Source organism: Lontra canadensis, unplaced genomic scaffold (assembly GCF_010015895.1).
Source record: "Lontra canadensis isolate GAN:19392208 unplaced genomic scaffold, GSC_riverotter_1.0 scaffold28, whole genome shotgun sequence".
Classification (NCBI taxonomy): domain Eukaryota; kingdom Metazoa; phylum Chordata; class Mammalia; order Carnivora; family Mustelidae; genus Lontra; species Lontra canadensis.
In genome coordinates, this window is record NW_022631022.1 from 1395838 (window position 1) to 1414628 (window position 18791).

Here is an 18791-nt window from a genome sequence, read left to right on the forward strand (position 1 = left end):
CACACACAAACACACACACATTTATACTCACATATCTGAAAAAATATTTTTGATACAATATCAAGTGCAAAAACACAGAGTTAAATATATAATATATAAAAATATAGAAATAACATTATATATTATATAATAATAAATTATTATGTGTTTTTGTGCTTGATAGTGTGTAGGTATATGTGTGTGTGTGTGTGTATATACATATATGTATACATATATATATGGCAGCCTGAGCCCACACCCAGCATTACAAAAGACAATGGGACAAGATCCATGTTCAAAAACAAGTAAGGGCCTCTCTCTATGATCCCAAAGTGTGAGGAATCTCTGCAGGATTGAAAGCAGACAAGATTGGACTCAAGGGGGAGGAAGCAACAGCCACAGCAGAAGTGAATCTCCTAGAAGAACAGGAGAGAAACATGAAGATGTTCCATGTCTAGAGGTGATGAGAGAGAGCTGTGAACTAGAGTATCCAGGGGAAGTGGAGAGGGGGATTATTTGGGAAACCATAGCAGGAGCAGCCAGGCCTACCCATTTACATTTCTCCACGTATTTTGTGTGTATGAACTTTGGGAGCAAATGTTTGGATTAAGGAAAAAAGACCATGTACAGAGGGGCTGTAAAAGTCTGGAAGGAATGAGAAACATCCAAGCCTAGAAGACCAGCAGCCGAGGTCCCCACCCAGCAGCAGGTCCTGCCCATCAATGTGGTATGGAGCACAAGTTCCAGCAGCTGTCTTACCACTCCCCATAAGCAAACTGCTCAACCAGAGGAAGCCATCAGCTTTACAAGACATTGCGACTACAAAAATGAAGAATCACTACATGCTAGAGGTGCCCAGTATTCTAAAAAGAGATCCCAGGAGCACCTGGGTGGCTCAGTGGGTGAAGCATCTGCCTTCAGCTCACGTCGTGATCCTGGAGTCCTGGAATTGAGCCCTGCTTCGGACTCTCTGCTCAGCGGGGAGTCTGCTTCTCCCTTCTCCCACTCCCCCAGCTGCTCTCTCTCTCTCTGTCAAATAAATAAATAAAGTCTTAAAAAACAGAGAGAGATTCTAGATATAAGAAACAGATAAATACACATCTGAGGAAAGAGAGTTAATAAGGTAGCCAGAATTAGAGTTAAAAATAAATACCATTTGGATACCTTGCTGCCTTGGTTCACAGAGCATGTGACTCTTAGTCTCCAGGTTGTGAGTTCAAGTCCCACATTGGGTATAGAGATTATTTAAAAATAAAATCTTAAAAGAAAATAAAAATATGGGGCACCTGGGTGACTCAGTCGATTAAGCATCCACCTCTTCATTTCGGCCCAAGTAGTAAGTTCAGGGTCATGAGTTCAAGCCCCAGTCATATTAGATTTAAGGCCCATCCTACTCCAGTATGATCTCATCTTGACTGGATTACCCTTTTTAGGATTCTTTCTCTCCCTCTGCCTCTCTCTATCTTACTCAGAAAGGAAGAAAGAAAGAAAGAAAGAAAGAAAGAAAGAAAGAAAGAAAAGGAAAGAAAAAACTAATGTAATTGTAATACTAAAAGAGATAAGAAGAGTATTTCATTCATGAAACAGGAATGGCTGGTTGTCAAAAAGAAACAATTAGAGATCTTGAATAAAAGTATTATTGAAACTTAAAAATAGGTGGGTTACTAGCATAATAAACACAAAGAATGAATCAGGGAACTGGAAGATGAGGCCTAAGAATTCTTTCGTAGAATGCAGCACATTTAATTGAGATGGGGCACCTGGCAGGCTCAGTCCATAGACCATGCGGCTCTTTGATCTCAGGGTTGTCAGTTCAAGCCCCATGATGGGCACAGAGCCTACCTAAAAGACACACACACACACACACACACACACACACACACACACGCAGTAATAGAGAAGGATAGTAAAGAGAAAACTTAGAAATATGGAGGATAGACTCAGAAGTGCCAATATTATCCAATAAGAGTTCCAGAAACAACTGGCTGAGATAACAGGATGTGGTATTTAAAGAAATAATAACCAAAGATTTCCCAGAATTAAAAAAAAAAAAGTAAGTCTTTATACTAAAAGGATCCACCATGTACCAATAAGATATTTTTAACCTACATCTGGACTCATCATAGTGAAGTTTCAGAACATTGAGGATAAAGAAAAAATTCTAAATTAAACACTCATAGAAAAAAAATCAAATTTACCTACTACAAAAAAAAAAAAAAAATGGCTGTTGAGATCCAGTGGTCCTGGTAAGAGAGAGAACAAAGACTCGCATGTGGGGGCGCCTGGGTGGCTCAGTGGGTTAAGCACTGCCTTCGGCTCAGGTCATGATCCAGGGTCCTGGGATCAAGCCCCGCATCGGGCTCTCCACTCAGCAGGGAGCCTGCTTCCCTTCCTCTCTCTCTTTCTGCCTCTCTGCCCCTGTGATCTCTGTCAAATAAATAAATAAATAAATAAATAAATAAATAAATAAATAAATAAATAAGAATCGCATGTGTACTGCTTCTGGAAGGGACACCTGAGACTTCTGCTCCCATTCTATCAGCCAAAGCTCAGTCACCGGGTCATATCTAATGGCTAGAAAGACCAAGAAATGTGACTTTGTGGTGTGCCCAGGAAGAAAGTGGAAACAAGTTTGTTTATCTGTTAATTAGTCTTTAACACAGAAATTAACCAACTGTGAATTTAATGAATGCACGTAGGACCATAAACCCAACTGAGAATGTACATTCTTATCAAACACAATTAGATTATCTACAAAAATTGCCTAAGTACTAAGCTGTACAGTAAGTCTCCAAAATTTTTAAAAATTAATGTAATACAAAACATTTAGTGATGACACAGAAATAAAATTAGATATATCAAGATGGTAGAAACTTACACATGCCTGGAAATTTAAAACAGAGGTCTTCATGGATTGAAGAAAAAATCATATTAAGGTGAGACTTGAATGCAGTACTACTTTTGGAAGCAAAGTGGTTTTCTGGGTGCTGGGTGGCTCAGTCATGACCCAGGTCATGGGATCAAGCCCCACATCGGGCTCCCTGCTCAGTGGGGAGTCTGCTTCTCTTTCCCTCTGCTGCTCACCCATCCCACCCCACTAATGTTCTCTCTCTCTCTCTCAAATAAATAAATAAAATCTTTAAAAGAAAAGAGCAAAGTGGTTTTCAGGAAAATATAGAGAGTTATGTGTAGTTATTATAAAACAAGAAAGGCTAATGATGAATGAGCCTAGCTTTTGTATTAGGGAAGCTGTAACCAATTACCTCAGACTGAGTGGCTTAAAACAATTATTTCTTGCCTCATACTTCTAGAGGAGAGAAGACAGAAATAAAGGTGTTGGCAGGGCCATGCTCTCCGTGAAGGCCCTCTGGGAGAATCCTTCCTTGCCCAATCTTAAGTGATGGTAGGCAAGCTTTCACACTCCTTGGCTTGTAGACACATCACTCCACTTGATACCTCCATCATCACGTGGCCTTCTTTCTATGGGTCTGCTTCTGGGTCCAAATTTCTTTTTTCTTCTATGACACCAGTTATATTAGGTTTAAGGCCTATCCTACTCCAGTATGATCTCATCTTAACTGGATTACAACCACTAAAATACTACTTCTAAATAAGATAACATTTATAGCTTGGACATCAATTTTTGGGAGGGGCACCATTCAACCCTGTCCAGCTTCCAATAAAAAAATAAATTGAGGGGTGCCTGGCTGGCTCAGTGGGAAGAGCACATGACTCTTGATTTCAGGGTCATGAGTTTAAGCCCCACATTGAGCATAGAGATTACTTGAATAAATAAATGAACTCTAAAAAAACACAAACAAATAAATAGAAAAAAAAAACCCTACAAAAATATAAAGAAAGTAGAATAAATGAAAATAGTAAAGACTGAAGTAAAAAGCATTAGACAGGGAAAATGTTAATTAATAAATAAAAAATGATTCTGTGAAAAGACTTTAAGAAACGGGCAAACTTTTTGAAAGTTGATCAAGTGAAACATAGGGAGGAGGGCAAATTATCATCACACAGATTGACAAAATGGTCAAACTACAAACTCAGAATTTAAATTTACAAAAGGCTAGTAAAGAACATTATTCAGGGGCGCCTGGGTGGCTCAGTCGGTTAAAGCCTCTGCCTTGGGCTCAGGTCATGATCCCGGGGTCCTGGGATCAAGGCCCACGTCGGGCTCTCTTCTCAGCAGGGAGCCTACTTCCTCCTCTCTCTCTCTCTCTCTGCCTGCCTCTCTGCCTGCCTCTCTGCCTACGTGTGATCTCTGTCTGTCAAATAAATAAATAAAATCTTAAAAAAAAAAGAACATTATTCAAATAAATATGAAACCCAGGTGAAATGGAAACAGGAAAACATAAATTATCAGCCATTAAAAAAATTAAAACAATAGGGGTGCCTGGGAGGCTCAGTTGAGTGCCTGGGTGAATCTGTCTTCAGCTCAGGTTGTGATCCCAGGATTCTGGGATGGAGCCCGACATCTGGCTCCCTGCTCAGCGGAGAGTCTACTTCTCCCTCTGCCTCTGCCCCTACCGCTCACCTTGGGCTTGTTCTCTTGCTCTCTCTCCCAAATAAATAAATAAATAAAATCTTTTAAAAAATAAAAAGACATTAAAACAATAGTCAAAGATCTATCTACTAAGAAGATAACTGGTCCGTGTGGTTCAATGGGAGAGTTTCACCATAAGTGAACTTTTCTGTACAATACAGGGAATTTATTTTATTATTTTATTTTATTTTATTTTATTTTATTTTATTTTATTTTATTTTATATATTTGTTTGACAGACAGAGATCACAAGTAGGCAGAGAAGCAGGCAGAGAGAGAGGAGAAAGCAGGCTCCCTGCTAAGCAGAGAGCCCGATGCGGGGCTCGATCCCAGGACTCTGGGATCATGACCTGAACCGAAGGCAGAGGCTAACCCACTGAGCCACCCAGGCACCCCAGGGAATTTTCATCTTACATAAACTTTTCAGAGAAGAGAAAAAGAAGGAAAGCTACTCATCTTATTTTCTTGGTGAATGTTCTGTGTGAACCTGAGAAAAACGTTTATCCTACTATTGTTGCATGAGATAGTCTATAGATGTCAATATACCCAGTTGATTGATGGTGTTGTTGAGGTCAAGTATGTCCTTACTGATTCTCCGCCTGCTGAATCTGCCCATTTCTGGCCAAGGAGTGTTGAAGTCTCTAACTGTGAGAGTGGATTCACCTATTTCTCCTTGCAGTTCTTATCTGTCTCTGCCTCACGTGGCTTCATGCTCTATTGTTCGGCACGTGCACCTCAAGAATTGTTACGTCTTCTTGGAGAATCGACCATTTTATCATTAAGTAATGCCCCTCTTTATCTGTGATAACGTTCTTACTTTGAAGTCAGCTCTGTCTGAAATTAATATAGATCCTCCTGTTTTCTTTTGATTCGTGTTTGCATGGTGTATTTTTCCTCTATCCATTTACTTTTAATCTGTCTTCATACTTTAAAGTGGGTTCCTTACAGACAATATGTAGTTGGATCAGGTTTTTTGATCTACTCTGACAATATCTGTCTTTTAATTGGTGCATTTAGGCCATTGACATTCAAAGTGATTATCGACATAGATGGACTAATATCTACCATATTTGTTATGGTTTTCTATTTGTTGTCTTTGTTCCTTGTACCTGTTTTTGTCTTCCACGTTTTCTGCCTTTCGTGGTTTTAACCGAGCCCTTATGGGATTCCACCTCCTCTCCTTTCTTAACATGCAGTCATGCTTCTGTTTTTAGTTGTTTGCCCTAGTGTTTGTGATATAAATTTACAACTAATCCAAATTCACTTTCAAATAACACGATGCTACTTCATAGGTAGTGTGAGTGCCTTGTAATAACAAAATAATCCTAATTCCTTCATCTTGTTCTTTGTATCATTTCTTTCATTTCACTTATATGTGAGTATACATAAGAATACATACATGTGTGATACACACATAAGCATAAATAATTACATTGCTGCTGTTATTATTTTGAGCAAACTATAATGTTTCATCAGTTAAGAATAAGGAAGATAAGTTTTATTCTACCTTCACTTATTCCTTCTTCAGGAAGAAGGAATCTATTTCTTTTCTTTAAGTAGATCTGAGGTTTTTGTTGATGTTGTTTTGTTTTTGTTTTTGTTTTTGTTTTTTTTAGATCTGAGTTTTTGAACTACATGATTTTCCTTCTCTGTAGAGAAATTTCTAAAAAAATTTTTGCTGGGCAGGGGCACCTGGCTGGCTCAGTGGAGCATGGGGTTCTTGATCTCAGGGCTGTGAGTTTGAGCCCTCCATTGGGGGTAGAGATTACTTAAAAATAAATAAATCAATAAACTTAGAAAAAAATTTTTTTGCAAGGCACTTCTACTGGCAACAAATTCCCCGTATCTTTATTTATTTGAGAAAGTCTTTATTTCATCTTCACTTTTGAAGGATAATTTTACAGGGTACAGAATTCTAGGTGGCTGTTTTGGGTTTTTGTTTTTTTTTCTCAACACTTTAAATATTTCACTCCACTCTCTTCTTGACTTCATGGTTTCTGAGAAGAAAGAAGTCACATGTAATTTTTATCTTCCTTCCTCTGTTGTTGAGGTGTTTTGTCCTCTGACTTCTCTCAGGATTTTTTCTTTATCTTTGTTGTTGTTTTGGTTTTTTTGTTTGTTTGTTTTGTTTTTTTTTTGTAATTTGAAATTGATATGCTGAGTAGCTTTTTTTGGTTGGTATTCTTTGAGCTTCTTGAGTCTGTGGTCTGGTGCCTGCCATTGGTTTAGGGAAATTCTCAGTCACTATTATTTCAAGTATTTCTTCTGTCTCTTTCTTCCCCTTCAGATGTTCCCATGAAGTATGTTACACTTCACGTAGTTGTCCCACAGTTCTTAGATATTCTGTTATTTTTTTTTCTTTGTTTTCTTTGCTTTTCAGGTTTCAAGGATTTTTTGCTATATCCTCTGTCTCAAAGATTCTTTCCTCAGCCATGTCCGGTTTTACTAATGATCCCATTAAAGGCATTTTCTGTTTCTGTGACAGTGGTTTTGTTTGTTTTCTCTCTAGCATTTCTGTTTGGATTCCCATTTCTCTACTTACATTGCCCATGTGTTCTCACATCCTGTTTGCTTTACCTGTTAGGGCCCTCGGCATATTAATCACATGTGTTTTAAATTCCCATTCTGATAATTCCAACATCTCTGCCGTGTCCAGTTCTGGAAGCTTGCTCTGTCTCTTTGAAGTGTGTCTTTTGCCTTTTGGTGGGTTTGTAATTTTTTCTTAATGGCTGGACATGACATACCAGGTAAAAGGTAATGTTTTATTAATTGAATTAAGCAAAATGATTTTTTAATTGCAATATGCTCTGTACAAGGGAAAAAGTATAGAAGAAAGACTGAAAGGAAATGTACAACATTGCTAAACAGTGGCTGCTCTGAGTGATGTGTTCCTGGGTGATTTTATTTTCAGCTTTGCTTTTCTCCGTTTTCTGTACTTTACACATTTTCTGGAATGGCCATGTGTTAACTTTATAATTAGCCATGAAAAATGGAAAAGAGATATAAAGGTCCTTTTAAAAACCCACTGTTAAATGCAATCTGTAAAGAACAGTGTGCTTCCTCCTCTTTCCCCTGACATTTAGAGACAATATAAAACACCATTTAATCCTATTACTCCTCTGGACCTCTCACAAACCAGGGGATGATCCTTTTGGCTCTTTAAAATAAATCTCCCAAGGTCATGGGGCTTGTCTGTAACAGAGGGGGCTGAAACTCTCAGGCCAACGCTCCTCTCTCTGCACCATCTGGCACCTCCGAGTTTCATTAAAGACTGCACGAGCTAGCCAAAAAGCCAAATGTTCAAATTCATCTGCTTTCTAAGGGAATATTCTTCCCTTTTAGAATCGCTCCACTCATAAGCTACTGCCCCTTCTCTGGGTCTCAGTTTCCCTCTGTGAAATGAGGGCATTGTGTTGTCCCAGCAGATTCCAGGTCCTTCAGGCAACCTGTGTGCCCACGCCCCTTCTCCCTGCAGCCTTAAGAGTTCTGCTTCTTTCTGCGGGTTCTCTGATGGCCCTGGGAAGGCAGGTTCCCATCCTGGTTCTGCCATGAACTTACCCGCTGAGTGTCCTTGAGCAAGTCATTGCTGTGCAAGGATCTCGGTTCTCCCATGTGTACAATGAGGGTCTGGGCCCCGACCAGAGATTTTCATATTCTGGGTGTTGCAACCTTAGAGTCCTGGGGAAGGTAAGGCAAGCGGTCCTCTATGGATCCCTTTTGCATATTGGGGTTCTGGTAAGATTTCTTTTGAAACAAGGTTGTGTTGCTATAAACCTATTTGAAAACCTCTGGGCCAGGAAACTTGGCAATCCCTTTCCCGGCCAAGGCTGACATTCTATTTCTCCAAGAAAAAGAGCGGCAAACATGGGCTACCAGGGTACAAAAGTGGGAAAGTCTCCCCTGGGCTCCGTCAGCCTGGCTTCCCCCCATCAGGGGCTCAGCTATTAGAAGCAGAAGAAGCAAAGATGGATTCTACTAGAACTAGATGGTGTTAGGATGGTGATGCTCAGATAACTCAGCCCACCCAGCCTCTTCTCCCTCATCCTCCCTCCCCCCCAACCTTCTCTCTCCATCACCTAGGCAACCAGGCAGGGCCTGGGCTTGCGGTTCCTTCTTCCCCCTCCCTCCCACCCACTCAATCTGCAGGCCTCATTCCCACCCCTCTGTCTCTGCCCACAGCTTCTCTGGGTCTGGAGAGGAAAGTTCCACCTTCAGGGGCTGCCTTTTGTGAGCGTGGAAACCAGATTCCAAGCAGGAGGCCCCTAACTCCTAAAATAATCCTGGTTTGCATGCTGAATTTGACTATTTTCCTGGCAGGCGTGTTGCAGCCAAAGGGTCTGACCTTGCCAGGGCAGCTGTGCAGAGCTCTGGGAGGTCTGAGATGAGGCTCATTGGTGCTGGGGGAGACCGGGGTCCCGGGGAATGGGGGCGGAGCAGAGGCCTTGGCAGCCTCTGGTGGTTCTCTGCTCCAGGTGGGAGGTCAGGGACAAAGGGTCCTGGGGTTTCATTTACTGCAAGTTATCTCTGCCTCCAGCCAGCCAGAACTGGGGGTCAGTGTGGGAGTCCTGCCCAGCTCTTGATAATAGCTAAATGGGAGCAAATGGGGTGGGGGAAGACTGGGGACTTGGAAGTGGGAGACAGGAGGCTTTGTAGAGGGAACTCAATGGAATTTGTCCCTGAAAAGTCCTGGGTTCAATTATGGGAGTGAGCTGGAGCTCTGAATCCTAAAGAAAAAGCGCTAAGCTGGACCAAAGCCCAGCCATAAGGGGCAGTGGGACCTTAGCAAGTCCCAGCTACAAGGCATCTTCAACAATTAAATGTGGATGAGACAGGTGTGTGGACTAGAGCAAAGGTCAAATATCAATAGGAACTGGAGGTAATAAATTCAGCAAAGTTGCAGGGTATAAAATCAGTTTCATTCCTGTACACTCACAATCTACAACCCCAAAGGAAATTAAGAAAACAATTCCATTTATAGTAGCATTGAAGAAAAAAAATAAGAGGGTATATTGGAGCTCTCTGTACTTTCTGCTCATTTTTTTCTGTAAATCTAACACTGCCCCACCAAACAGTCCATTAATGTAAAAAATTTCGGAATAAATCATAACCAAGGAGATGCAAGGCATACCCTGTAAACAGTGCTGAAAAAAATAAAGATCTAAATAATGGGAAAACATTTCAGGTTCATGGATATGAAGACTTAATATCGTTAAGATGGCAACACTATGCAAAGCAATCTATAGATTCAATGTCATCCTTATCAAAATCCCAAAGGCTTTTTTGCAGAAATGGACAAGGTGATCTTAAAATTTATACAGAATTTTGAGGGACCGCAAGTAGCCGAAGCAATCTTGAAAAAGAACTAAATTGGAGGACTCACCCTTCCTGATTTCCTGATTTCAAAACTTATTACAAAACTACAGTAATCAAAACAGTATGGAACTGGGGTGTGGGGCTGGCTCAGTTGGTAGAACATGCGACTCTTTTATTTTTTTTTTTAGAGCATGTAACGCTTGATCTCAGGGTCATGAGCTCAAGCCCCATGTTGGGCACAGAATTTACTAAGAAAAAAAAAAGAAGAATGATAAGAAGAAAAAGAAAGAAAGAGAGAGAAAGAAAGGGAGGAAGGAAGGAGGGAAGGAAGGAAGAAAAGAGAGAAAACGGTGTGGAACTGGCATAAGGGTAGATATATAAATCAGTGGAATAGAATTGAAAATCTAGGACAGAACCCGTAATCTATGGTCAATTGATTTTTAAAGGATGTGAATTCCATTCGATGAGAAAAGAGAGTCTTCAACAAATTGCGGTGGGGAAACCAAATACATCCACATGCAAAAGAATGAAGTCTGAATCCTACTTCATATCATATTAATAAATTAGCTCAGGGCACCTTGGTGGCTCAGCTGGTTAAGCATCTGCCTTCAGCTTAGGTCATGATCCCAGAGTCCTGGGATGGAGCCCTGCATCAGGCTCCCTGTTCAATGGGGAGTCTGCTTCTCCCTCTCCCTCTACTCTTCCCCCCCTTGCTGTGCACTCACGCACGTGTGCACTCTCTCTCTCTCTCAAGTAAATAAATAAAATTAATAAAAAATAAAACATAAGGGGCGCCTGGGTGGCTCAGTGGGTTAAAGCCTCTGCCTTCAGCTCAGGTCATGATCCCAGGATCCCGGGTTCGAGCCCCGCATCAGGCTCTCTGCTCAGCAGGGAGCCTGCTTCCCTCTCTCTCTGCCTGCCTCTCTGCCTACTTGGGATCTCTGTCTGTCAAATAAATAAATAAATAATCTTAAAAAAAAAAAGGAAAAGAAAAATAAAACATAAAACTTAGGAGGAGGTAAATCTCCATGACCTCGGATTTAGTGGTGACTTTTTAAAAAAACGACACCCAAAACACAAAGAATAAAAGAAAAAAGTAAAAAATTGGACTTTGAGAACATTAAAAATTTCTGCGCATCAAAAGACACTATCAAGAGAGTATAATGACAATTCACAGAATGAGACAAAATATTTGCAAATTGTATATCTGATAAGGGACTTGAATTCAGAATATATTAAAAACTCCCACAATTCATCAACAAAAAGACAAACAACCCAATTTAAAAATGGGTAAATGATTTGAATAGACATGTCTCTAAAGAAAATACACAATGGCCAATAGGAACATGAAAAGATGCCCAAGGTCATCAGTCATTAGGGAAATGCAAATCAAAACTGCAATAAGGCACCACTTCACATCCTCTAGGGTAGCTGTAATTTAAAAAAAAATTAAAAAATAAGTATTGACAAGGATGTGGAAAAATCAGAATACTTGTCCATTGCTGGTGGGCACGTAAAATGGTACAGCCACTAAAGAAAACACCTTGGGACATCCTCAGTACCTTAAGCAAAGGGCACGATCATTCCTCTGCTGGGTGTGTACCTCAAAGAATTGAAAACAGGTGTTCAAACAAAAACTTGTACACAATTGCTCATAGCAGTATTATTCACAATAGCCAAAGATAGGAACAATTTAAATGTCCATCAATGGATAAACAAATTGTGGCATCTCCATACATGAAATATTATTCATCCACAAAAAGGAATGAAGTACTGATATTTTGCTACATCCAGGATGAACCTTGAAAGCATTATACTAAGTGAAAGAAGTCAGCCCCAAAAGACAATGTACTGTATGATCTCATTCATATGAAATGTCCAGAAGAGGCAAGTCCACAGACACAGAAAGTAGATTAGCGGTTGCCCTGGACTGGGAAAAGAGGGTAATAAGTGATTGTATAGTGGACAGGAAGTTTCCCCCTGGGGTGATGAGAATGTGCTTGCACGACATAGTGGTGAATGTTGCACAGCCCTGTGAACGCGCCAAATGTCACTGATGGTAAATTTAATGCTGGACATATTTTACCATAATAATAAATGTTCAATGCATTATTTTCCAAAAGAAAAAGAACTCCCTAAAATTTTTGCTCACCTCTCCAAAAACAAACAACTTGTTTTAATTGAAAAACTATTTTGTTCCAGTGTGAGCTTATGCAGAAACTCAATATTGGAAACAGATAAAAGTAGAGGCTTGGGGCCTAGGGGAGGGAACCTGTGCCCCATTCATCCCACATGGAAGTCCCTAGGCAACTGGACAGCTTCTGAGATGCCTTTCAGCTTTGGACTTCTGTCTGAGTTGGAGGTGCTTGGTAAGTGCATATTGACAGAAGGCTTTGCTGAGGCCACCAAGATTAGAGGGTCCTGGACTGGTGACCAGGGTTTCAGCTGTGGTCTAAGTCCACTATGCAGTTCTGGCCAGAGCCTGCTGAGCCTAGCACTGGATGGCATTCTTTGAAAAGATGACAAAATGAACAGGTAGTGCAAACCCAGAAAAGGTCTGGATAGGGAGTAGGTAGGTGTGGTGGTAGGCGTAGTGTAGGTTCCAGTAGTGGGCTTTGGAACCAATCTTCTGGGCTTTGATTCCTGCATCCATGCTGATTAGCCATTTCCTGGAGCGTGAGTTCTCCAATGGTCTGGCCATCAGAGATGAATAATACTACGTATGGTGTGATGGTAGTATGAGCATTAATTGGAGTAAAGTGCTCAGAACAATGCCTGGCACATAGAAAGCTCTCAGTGATTAACTCTGTTTTCATCTAGAACTACAGTGGACCTTTCATGATCTGATTCAACACAGTCAACCATATGGTGACTGAGAATCTCTCACCCTGGAGGGTCTGAGATGGTCCGGGACCACAATTTACCCTTCATCCGGGTTTCTCCTATAACACACATGGCTGAGGCAAACTAGGTGTTCTCTCCAAATTATCTGCATCATTCCATTGTTTTGAGTGTGTTTCAAACTGCTGGTCTTAACCCATTCACTGGTCTTGGAATTAACTGAGGGTAGCGAGCAGTTACAAACATTTCAGAAAACAAAAAAGAAAAGAATAGAATGGAAAACAAAGTGCATCATAGATAATTAGGGTTAAGTATTAAGTATTGTCCATTGAAACTTGTTGCAGAGTAGATGTGCACATGCACACATGCTACTGCACCCTGGCGTCCTGGGGTGTGATGTGCATTCCTAAATATGGGTTGCAGTTACAAAAAGTGTGAAGGCCATGATCTGGTAACACCCAAGGACTTTCCGAAGCTGGAGCAGGGACCTGCGCTGGGGACTGCAGTCAGGAGAGCGGGAAGTTGCTTTAACCAGAAGGTAGAGAGATGCAAAGGGTGGCAAAGGTACCCTGAATCTTGAATTAAGTTGTCAGGATGCAGAAGACTCCTGCCCCATGCCTACCCCCATAAACACACCCTGGGGTCATTTAAGCACAAACCAAGGCATTTAGCTGTCTCTTTCATCATATTTTGTATCTTCCAGGCTACCGTATTCCCCAGAACTGTTTTGTGGCTACAGAAGTAGCCCACTTTACTCCAGTGTGGGAGACTAGCACCCCCCCTTCTACCTGCCAGCTTAGGAGAGAGTTCTGGAATCACTTCAGAGGTCTGGAATCACTGCTATAGCCCTGGGCAAGGGCTGCTGGCTTTGTGGAAGGCGGCTTCTGGAGACTTTCCAGCTGGGGATGTGTCCTGAGAAAGAGGGGAGAAGGAAGATGAGTTAGAAGTGGTTTTGAAAATGTGGGCAGTTGATACACCTAGACTACCGTTTAGTATTGCTTCATCCAGGATTAAGTGGGTGGAAGGTGAAGTTACCTTCCGGGACTTTGCTTGGGACTGCAAAGCCTGCTCCCTCTGCACCCTCACTTGGGTCCCTGGCTGGACCAGCTTGGCAGTTCTCTGAAGCTAGGACATCAAAAGTCAAAAGGAGGGAGACCTGACCTTAGCTGGGGTCTTAGTTTTCAAAGACTATTCCATGCCGCATTGGGGTTCATCAGATCGGAGGCTTTCAATCCAGTCCTTATAACAACACAGGAGTTGCCTCTGCAGACTGTACCTTTGCTGTGAATTCCCCATAAGCCATGACCACAGCCAAGGTCTGTGGACTAGATACTTTGGATCTTTGAGTTCCATCTTCTTTGCCTGCAAAGGGTTCTCATAATGTCTTTCCTAAGGGGCTGCGCAGATAAAATAAACTAACAGGTGGAAATACCCTGGTACAGTGACTAAAGCAAATAAGCATGCCACAGATCGAGCCGTTCTCACAAACCCCCTCATGATATTGCACTCTATAATTGGGTTGAAATATTCATGGAAGCACACAGAGCGAAACCAACCATGACCCAACGATGCTTAAAAGGGAAACTACAAAGACTCACGAGACCCCACTTTCCACTTCCCAGGTTAACAATTTGCTGTGTATTCTTTATTTTTTCCTCTGAGTTTAGATGGACCCACCCATTGATCACTCTTTCTCCATGCTTTTTTTTTTTTTTTTTAGAATACACAGAATACAGAATTTAGAATACAGAAATTGAATCATGCTATCTGTCTGATTTTTCAATTTGGGTTTTTTTTTTTTTTCACTTAATATATCATGAATGACGTATGGGTGCAGCCATTTCCTCACTCTGCACATCTGTCTTTTTAGTTTTTTTCCAATCCGATGGGCCAAAAATAGCTTTTTTTGTTTTCTGTTGCATTTCTCTGATTCAAGTAAGGTTCAAGCAGCATCTAATGTCTTTTGGAGATTTATGTTTTCTCCTTTGTCCATTGCCTATTCAAACTTTAACTTATTTTTCTACTGGGCTTTTCAAATTTTTTCTTTTTCTTTTTTTTTTAAAGATTTTATTTATTTACTTGTCAGAGAGAGACACAGAGACAGAGAGACAGAGCACAAGCAGTGGGAGCAGCAGGCAGAGGCAGAGGGAGAAGCAGACTCCCCACTGAGCAAGGAGACTGATGTGGGGCTCCATCCCAAGACCCTGAGATCACGACCTGAGCCAAAGGCAGACACTTAACCAACTGAGCCACCCAAGCATACCTCAAATTTTTTCTTACTAAGTTGTAGAGTGCTCTTTGTATAGGAAGGACATTGACCTTCTGTCTGTTACATGTGTTGTTTTCCCCACTCTGTCATTCCCCCTCTGGCTTTGCTTATGGTATCTTTCGCCATTGCAAAATCTAAAATATTTTATGTGGTCAGATACGTTCATTTTTCCTTTATGGTTTCTGGATTTCTTTGGAGTTTCCGTAAGAAGCCTTTCTTTTTTGGCTTTCCTGGGCCCACAGCTATGCTCTCCATCCATTCCCCAGTGGCAGCTGGCAGTGAATGTCCTTATTGAGTCTTGTTGGTCCCTGGTGCCAGCTCTTTGGGTTCCTCATCTACTAACAGGGTGTAATAATGTCTGGTGGGGGGAAGTGTTACATTGTTTCGGAAGAACGTGGAGAAAGGAAAGAGTGGAGGAACCCAGACAGTCTGAGAAGGCAGTGAACGTGGGGAGGGAGAGGGCAGAGCTGAAGGGTGGAGGGGCAGAGGTGAGGAGGAATCCGGTGACCTTGACTTGAGCACCTAAATACTGCTAACAGATACTCTGCGGAGGAATTTTAACGCCAACAGTGTCCTGGAAAGGAATTTCGTTTCACTTTTTCTCAAAAGCCATTCCATTCTTTACAAGCACGGCAGAGTGGCTGCTCCCCACACCTGGGAGGCGGTATAAAACACTCCCGCCGGACTGGGAGTGAAAGGAAAAGAAATTGGAAAATAGGATCTCAGCTCCAAAGTATGTCTCCTCTTGAATCAATTTTAATATATATTCCAGGCTCCATAGATCAAATGCTTACATTTATAAAAGATGGAGATCCAGAAAGGAAGGATACCTTGGTTAGAGTGAGCCCGAGTTCTCACCTCGCCACAGTTCGCCTTCTTGAATGAACAAACAGAAACAGCCCAGGTGGCCACATGCCCGAGAGAGCACCGACTCTCTAAGCCCTGGAGGTAAAGGGGACTTGGTTTAGAGGTTCACGCGGCTCGGATGCCTGGGGCATTGCCTCATGGCCCCAGGCAGCCCGTGCCCTCTGCCGTTCCCACGCCAACAGCCTCGCTCTACTTGGGGCTTCTGCCCGCTGCCCTCTCTCTGCACCTCTGTAGGCTTCTGCCTCCTCCCCCGCTTACTCAGCATGAAGTGTCCTCTTGAGACTCATGTTCAAACACCCCAAAAGGGAGGGTCTGAGGGGTTCAGGGCCTTGAGTTAGCTGCCCACTCCTGCTCCAAGGTGGTGGGGTCAAGCAGCCGGCTTTCCTCAAAAGGAGCCCCACCTGGGCACCGAGGTCCCAAAAATAAATGGGTTTTCCAAGACCCACTCCTTCTAGCAGCACCCCAGCTTCAAGACTGGACATCTGGCTCCCCCGTTTAGCAGCTGATAATGAAGAAGGGAAATGGGAGATGAGAAAGCGCTCACGATCGCTAGCCAAACATTTTTATGTATCTGCTGTTCCGGCAGTTTGATGTTATTGCAGGGAAACTAGGGAGGAACGGGTCCCGTGAGGGTCCCCTCAGGAACCCCCACTGCTGGCAAAACTGCTCTGTCCCCATCTGTCTGGAAGCCAGGAGAGGATCAACATCCTGGCAGGCTGGGACCTGGGCCTTCACAAAGGCGGAGGTGGGAACGGCCTTCCCTGTCCCCCCTTGGGGCTCCAGCAGCGTCTCCCCTGTGCTCAGGGTCAATTCACATCTTCTTGTTGGTCGGGTCAGTGTCAGCCTGAGCTCCTCCCAGCTCACTGAAGACTCAAGGGACCAAATTAGAGTCTTCACAGATGGCGTCCACTGACAACTGGTGCTTCTTCCAAATCCTGATTCTTGAGCTACGGAGTTGTCTCAGGACCACCAATAACTCTGATGTGGGGGGCACCCCCACCCTCGAGTCAAACATTTTGAATCAACCAATATTTATTAACATTTTAACACATTTCAACAGCACTGATCACTTTCTAAGCAATGAGATATGGTCGCTAAAAACCTACCACTGAGGGGACAGGCTGAAAATTATGATAGAAAACGTATAATTGAGATACAAGCCCTCACGAGGCTACCAACTTGTACCCTCCAGTCACCCCAATCTTGCTCTGTCCTGTAGTACCGAATGATACTTGAGATTCAGAACAAACCAGCACTGTGGATAAGGTTGGGCACTCTACTTAGTGCTTAAGGACAACTGAAGTTTTTGATTATTGCTCTGTCATTACCCCTTCATGCCACCGCCAGAAGTCATCTACCAGCCAGTCTGTATAATCTCTGGGCAGTCATTGGGCTTTGAATGCTTTTTCATAGTCTATTCCAAGCACTCTTGGGACTGTGTATTAGGACATGGGCTCCTGGCATAAATTCCAGCCCTAAATGTAAAAACACGTATTCCTGGTCCCCACCCAGCACCTGCATGACTGACTACAGCATCTGCTGTTGAAATGGTACCTACTGGTGACAACGCTGTCCCCATGGGCCAAGATAGCCGCTGAAGCCTCAAGGGGTAGCCAGGCTAGGAACAGAAGGACACTTCCTCATCCTCTAGGCTGGTTTGGAAGCAGCTGACCTGGGTGGCTCCCACTCAGGCTCTCTCCTTTTTGTTCTCCTTACATTTTTACAAAGCTGTTTTTGCCGCTGCTGTTGAAATTCCAGGAGAGAGCATCAGAGGGAAGCAGGAGCCCCCTGTGGGCAGGACAGGTAAGACTGAGAGTAATAACTGTCCTTTCGCCCCCATCCCCTCCGGGGGCAAGGTCAAGGCTGGGCCAGCCTCCTTCTCCCCGACTCTCCCACTCTTTGCCAACTTAACCCTGCAAGCCTCCTTCCAGAACTACCTGGGAGGTGCTGGGTGTTGCTTTTATGAGGGAAGCAAGGTCCCTTCCATACCTATAGGCAAGCATTGGCCCGAGAATTCAACTCAGGATATTTACACAACCATTACTTGAGATTTCTCTAAACTCAATCTCCTATCTATTTGGATTCTCAGCTATCTTTCAGATTGTGCCATGGTGTTTTATCCAGGATCATTATTAAAAACAGCTGTAACTAACAATTCTACATTGTAACTAACTGTAACAATTCTACATTTGTGAGCTGTATCTGTCACTCAAGATCCCTGCATGGGATCTGTGTGATTTGAGGAGAGATTAAAAAGGAACCATAGAGGGGCACCTGGGTGGCTCAGTGGGTTAAAGCCTCTGCCTTCAGCTCAGGTCATGATCCCAGGATCCTGAGATCGAGCCCTGCATCGGGCTCTCTGCTCAGAGGGGAGCATGCTTCCCCCTCTCTCTGCCTGCATCTCTGCCTACTTGTGATCTCTCTCTGTCAAATAAATAAATAAAATCTTAAAAAAAAAAGACAATCATAAGGAATATAAAATATATTTCCAGTTGCTGTGCTGTATTTGTGAAAAAAAAAAAAAAATCCATGCAGTTCAAACCCGTGTTGTTCAAAGGTCAACTATATTTGCAAAAGTGTGAGGGCAGAGTTTAGGGGAATACCCTGGGGCTAGCAACGGTGGGGAGCAGTTACCCCTCCTAGGCCCAGCGGGGAGCAGGGAGGAGGTGGTGACCAGCACCCAGACAGGGATGTGTACGGAGAGGTAGAGGCCCAAAGCCAAGCCATGATGACCTGGCAGAGAAGAAACCAAGGAAATATATCTCTTTCTTCACTTTCCTCAGGCCCGGCTACATCCAGTATTTCCCATTTGCCAGAACCTACCAGAAGCCTGAGTGCTAGAGATACAGCCCACCGGGGGCAGTCTCCTGGGGCACAAGACAGAGTGGAAAAGATGAGGTGTGGACATAGAGGGTCAAGGAGAAGATGTCCAGTGTTTCTATTATTAATGACAACAATATTAATCATATTA